Below are 6,614 nucleotides of genomic sequence, written 5' to 3'. Positions count from 1 at the left end.
CAAGCTAGGCGAGCGTGTCTACAAAACAAAACCTCAGAGGAAAGACAAAGTTGCTTAGCCGCTAACATCAGCATAACAGGATCCCTTTTTCTTTTCCTCCTGCTGCTAATACACAAGCGATGCGAGCACATCACCAAAAAGAATCCTCCTAGGAGAGAGATACCCAGAGTAGTTCCTTTCAATAATTTCTAAGACCCTTAGCTTTTTACAGCATGGGCTTACACAGCTTTGCAGCGGCAAAGTCCTGCCTTAAAATTTTTATTAAGAAGAAAATTAAACCTTTTTAAACTGAGGGAAAATATACCAATAATTATTTGTTACGGATCTCTTTGTATACCACATTGTTAGTTCGGCCCTCCGGTTGTAATATGACCAAGCTGTGCGCTGAGCTTACTCTTAAGCATACAATGTACAGTTGGCCATGTGAAAAGTAATCTTGTTTCAAATCTCACAGCTTGGATTGCTGCTGTCATAATCGGTTTTAGTTTCATGGTTTGTTTCAATTATGACAGCATTTGCAGGACTTGTGTTGAAGTGACATTCGGCATCTGTCAAGCGTTGTAAGTATACAACTGGTTTCATCGATAACTTCGCATCCAGCTTTTGAGAGTTTAAACATTCATAAAAATCAAAGTGTCCACTACTGAACTTGTCACCTGTGAATCTAAGATGTTTAAGAGGCATTGGTGGTTGTCGAAAGATGTAAAATATTTGGCCATTTCGGTACACTTGAAAGCAACAACCGACCAATTCAGCGGCAGCCATCAACTCACATGCAGAACCATAGGTGAAGGGCTTAAGCGTTTCACTCTTATAGTGCTCCTGTGTAGTATAATTATCTCCTGTACCATCATCAGTCCACACCTTGAACCTGTCCCAGTCATTCAATACATAAGACAGAATGTTCCTCCGGATATCAAGAGTGAGCCTGCAATATGTAACAAAGAGAATAGAAAAGGCAGGTGCCATCTCCGGGCATGGAAACCACTCGGTAAGTGACAGTTCTTTGATCGATGGTGATCACCTCGATAGACATGTTAATGGGGGTACGGTTGGAATGATAAGGGAAATGGGTACCTGAACAATGTAAAGTAAGTCTAAAATACCCACACAATAACTATAATTGTAATAAACAAACAATAAAACAGCGGAGAAGCCGTGGATTAAATAAAAAGGCTGTAGTTATCAGCAGGGAGATGTGAATCCCATGGCGGACAGCCTTATATAGGCAGGCAGCTAACAACGTGGGGGGCGTTGGGATGGGGGACCCAACGCTGCCTCACACGGTGACTGAGCTGCAGGCTATGGATGTATATACGGTATGTACGTAAGTAGGATTCAGTTAGCGCAGGGAAGCCGCCTACCAAATTTCGTGAAGATGGGGCCATACATAAAAAAGTTCAACATGGCAGACGTTGTCGACCGTTATGACCGTTACGTGTAGAATTTCGAAATGAAACCTGCTTAACTTTTGTAAGTAAGCTGTAAGGAATTAGCCTGCCAAATTTCAGCCTTCTACCTACATTGGAAGTTGGAGAATTAGTGATGAGTGAGTGAGTGAGTGAGTGAGTCAGTCTGTCAGTCAGTCAGTGAGGGCTTTGCCTTTTATTAGTATATATATATATATATATATACAGTATATACTGTATATATATATATATATATATAGTGGTAGATAGGGCGCTCGCTCCCTTGAACCCCTGTCCACTACTCCAGACACCAGATAAAAGTCCAAATGTTGACTTTATTTAATCGCCACAGTGCACAAAGCACACTCTCCACCACAATACTCATATAATCAATCACAAATAAACACAATAATACAATCCTCCAGCTCCCAGACGCATTGCCACCCTTCCACCCAGCTCAGCTCACCATCTGGGAGCTCCCACAGTCCTTTTATATCTCCTGACCAGAAAGTGTTCATAATCCCCAGTCCATGTGATTCTCAATCACTTCCAGGTCAGGTAAAAGTTATTTTCTTCAACCCAGAAGCCCGTCGCTCTTCCTATGACGAACTTCCGGGTCATAGGGCACAAAGAAATCTTCGGTCCTCCCTGCAGCTCCCTCTTGTGGCCCCCATGGCATCCAGCAGGGCTGTGCATAAAAACTCCATTGTCCATGATACCCTGCTGGTCTTCTGGGGACCTCCATGCTGCAAGGAGGGCTCCACCTGGCGGCTTGGGGGTATTGGCCAGGATAAACGGCCGGCCAATATATATATATATATTAAAGATTTTATATAATGTAAAAGATGTTATGTTCTTTAACAAAGTCAGACAGGATACACTGGTCAGTGTATTAGAGTCATATTTTATGTGACTTTATCAGAAAGAAAGTTCCTTTAAGAAAGACAAAAGCCCAAGGATCACCTGGAATAAGTTTGTGGATCACACTTTGAGAACCATCACTCCCAAATACTTCTGAATTATTATTCCAGGTACATAAAAATAGTGCAAATACAATCAAATGCAAGTCAGCATGTCGTCACTAGAAATATGGAGTATTCGTTTTAAAATGTTCACTGATAATGGTACTCAGTTCATTTCAACTGAATCTGCAAAGTTTTGTCAGATTGGGGTATTCAACTACTCTGTGTAGTTCACATTTTTCACAATCAAATTGAGCATTTAGCTTATTTAAACTTCATGACAAAAGCCCAGAGTCTAGTCCTGACCTCTTAATGTTAGGTCAACAAATACACATAAGAGTTCAGTTTATAGAGGATAAACTGCAACTGGGAATCTTATCTTTGGAAGAGGTAGCTGTAAAGGATAGAAAAGTGAAAGAAATTTATAAGTAATTTTTGGCAAAAGACGTTCTGCATGCAGCTTTTTGCAACCTGGAGGGCAGTACTTCTCAAATTTGATGGAATGAAGGAATGGCAAATGGCCAATACTTCAGCAAGTTCAACAGATGAGTCAAGTTTTTATTTGTTCAAAATAGCTCAGATCTACACCAGAATCGACATCTCTATCAATCAGTACCTGCAACAGAGCCAGAAGACAAACAAAATGAAGATAGTCTACCTCAGCTGCAGAAGGGTCTTAACTTACCTGTAACTACAACACCATTATTGCCAAAATGCTCTTTGCCTGACATGGCTGACAAGATCACTCTAATCGGAGCCCCTCAAAGGTGTAAAAAGTGTCTTTGTTTGATATGTATATATTGTTACACACATGCGCTACAGGAGTGTGTTGGAAGCTCGGCTCATAACGTAAAATGGGAGACAGCTTTAGATGAGACAGTGTTTTAAACATTTTCCCCATCTAGCCCTAGAGTGGATGAGGAGCCCTTCAAAAAGCCATGACTATGCCTTCAGTTCGCCCTGGAAGCTACGCCCCTTCTGGTCACCCTGCTATATAAGAAACAACATGACAGGAAGGAGGCATTCATTTATTGGACTGCATCTGCTGGACCTCAACTGCACTCAGAAGCATTTGAAACTGTATCACTGAAATAATCTCAAATTGTTGCTCCTTTTTTTTCCTTTGTGTTATTCTTTCGATTCTCCTTTGCTTGATGTGAGACCTTTAAAAGAAGCTAAGGAGCATGCCAGCATTCTTCATAGTCTGTCTAGTAGAGGCTCACCAGACCTCAGCCAGGCCCCAAGGCAACCTGCTGGCTTCAGTTCAGGCAGGCAAAAAAAGGAGTAGCTGGCAAATCAGTTCTAACCATTTTAAAGTATATAACAAAAGTCCCACAGGAAGAAGGGTAAATCGTCAGCCTTCGGATTATATAAATAAGAGAAGCATAGAATCTTTATAAAAATAAGATTTATTAACAAAAGATCTCCAAAATACAAAGGAAGCCTCCAAAGACCAAAAAGAGTAACAAAGGAGTTGCTTAAAAGGCAGTTCTAAAACAAATTTGTCCAAATGAAAGTTCAGTAATCATAAGAACAGAGCTTAAAGAATCAAAAAAACTGAAAGCAATTTTCACAAAAAACACCTTTAAATGACATTAGTTCCCAGTCTCTTAAGTCTTCCTGATTTGTTGCTATAGCCGGTGGGCATGCCCAAAAGCTCCGCCCACAAAGGTCATGGAACATCAACACATTTAAAGAGACAGAATGTATTTATAGCATCACATATAACACCAACAGAAATAACATAAAGACAAGAAATAATTGTTCAGAATGAACAAATGCAACAATGAAACATAAAATACACGTAACTTCAGTCCAATACACAACACTCTGGTTTATTAGCATTGTTGCTATTAAACAGGGATCTCAGTGGTGATCTCAGCACTTTATTTTGCCCTGTCTCCTTTTATTCCACAAAGTATATATTGTAATAAAGTCAACAAATGACTGGTTTAATGTGAGAATGACTTAAGATTAGTATAGAGCTGCTTCCAAGGGTTTTGAAATTAAGCCAAACAGTAAGTATTTTCTGTCTGCATAGTGATGGTAAAATACCTCCTACTTCCTGTGTCTCATTGGCTGATCTTGCCAGAAATTCAGGAGAAATGAAACCTCGGATATGATTCCATTCCTCGGACAAAACTTCCCCTGGGATAAGGAACAAAAGTTAGAATTATAGAAGGGGAAACCCCCTCTCAGGTTCCCTGTGTGTCCCTTTAAATCCCCATAAGGCACTCTTGAATATGTATATACTGTGATAGACGACCAGGGACCTTGCCCCTCTGGGACACCTAGAGAAGGGAAGGACCCGGAGATGGGCAGAATCTTTCCCAGGATGCGAGAGGGAAGCTCAACCCTGTGGGGGGCCTTGGCCTCCACCAGGGGGCACCTGGATGGTTCCGGAGCCATGGACTTCAGCACTTCCACCACAAGTGGAAGTATTGCCAGAACAGGAACCAGGTACACCCGGAGTGCTTCTGGGTGCCCATGCGGCACTTCTGCCACAGCAGGAAGTGCTGCAGGAAGGCAATCAGGTAGTGCCTGGTGCACATCTGGGTGCAACATAAAAGGGGCCGCCTCACTCCATTCGGTGAGCCGGAGTTGGGAGGCAAAGGACGGAGGTGGCGAGGAGAGGAGTGGAGGCGGCAGAAGTATGAAGAAAGAAAAAAGAAAGGGCTAAGTTTATTGAGGTGCTTGGTACACTTTGTCAGGTGTTGTAAAGAAGACAGAAAGACAAATAAAAAATGTGTGTTTGGACTTCCATGTGACCTGGTGTCTGTCTGTAGTCAGGCTGAATATTCACATATATATAGTATATATATAGTATATATATATATATATATATATATATATATATATATATATATATATATATACACACACAGTATCTAAGTAGTTGTGACATCACAATAAATAATTCAAAAGAGTCACCACCTTGAGTCTGGACATGAATAAAGAAGAAGTCAGGATCACATGAATGGATGTACTTATTAAAGTCTTTTACATAAATTTGTGCCTCCTTAATTGCCAGCACCAAGCAAATGACCTGCTGTCCTATTAACTACACACTCAGCTAATTAAAATTCATGTGATCTTGCAATGTAGATCTAACATTTAATAAACTGGAAACAGGCACAACATCCTTTATTTCTACAGTGCCTTCCTAAGGAGAACACCATGCCAAGGTGTATTATAATTCCAGAGATACAGTACCACCATTTTCAGGAGTTCTTACGACTGCAACTGAGTGGCACACAGTAACTGAATCAGCAGACTTTGGGTTTGGATTGAAGAATTGTGATGTCTCATGCCCACCGTGTTGGGCACAGCCCTCAATCACAGGACTGATAGTTATGGACCGAGGATGGACCAGGGCAAGTAAGGTGACCAGTGAGATTCTGTGTGTTTAAAAGAACAGAAGTTTATTAAAACAATGAGAACTGAAAATGTGTAAATAGTGCATAAATAAGTCAATAAACAATGTCATAAAATTGTGCCTTAAAAATCAATTGCAAATAAACAATCCAGTAAATGAGTTAAAATCTGAAAGGTGCATAGGCACGACACTCTTTGTCCTTTCCAATATCTCTCTGTCCTGGATGTTGGATTCTCAAAACCGCAGCCTGCCACATCCCTGTTCCACCATAAAGACCCAAACTACCACCATTATCTGTCATCCGCAGTTAGCAGAGCACCTTGGGTTGCCGTTTCTTGAATGCTGTCACATTTACTGTATATCGTTCTGCCTACTCTCTCACGCCCATGACACAGGTTCTCACAGTCTTAGTCTTGCTCATTTTTAACCTGTCAGCATGGCCAATGCTGCCCATCCCATCCTTATACTTGGATGCCTCTCCATCAAGAGATTGCTATTTACTTCTCATTCCAGCTTTCTTTCAATGGAAACTTCTCTCTGCACTAACCTTTCTCCTTTAATTTACTCAGTCACTTCTCAGCTGGTGCCTCGCTAATTACTGTACATAATCAATTTATTCACTAGTGGACACATTCACATACATACTGTATTCTATGCCAGCACAAGCTACACCAATGGGTTGCACATAAAAACAATCAAAACCCAATAACAAATTAAACATTTAAAACACCTTCCTGACTTATTTCCTAACAAGAACTGAGGGTCTTCAGTCTTGGAGGTGGAATATTCTTCTTTAAAACCGTTCTAATACATTTGAAAGTGTGAACTAAAATTTTTTTCTATGCAGTACTCTTTTTCTTTTCCCCG

The sequence above is a fragment of the Polypterus senegalus genome, chromosome 17 (genome assembly GCF_016835505.1).
Source record: "Polypterus senegalus isolate Bchr_013 chromosome 17, ASM1683550v1, whole genome shotgun sequence".
Classification (NCBI taxonomy): domain Eukaryota; kingdom Metazoa; phylum Chordata; class Cladistia; order Polypteriformes; family Polypteridae; genus Polypterus; species Polypterus senegalus.
The sequence above is the reverse complement of the archived record's forward strand: the minus strand, read 5'-3'. Positions refer to the sequence as shown.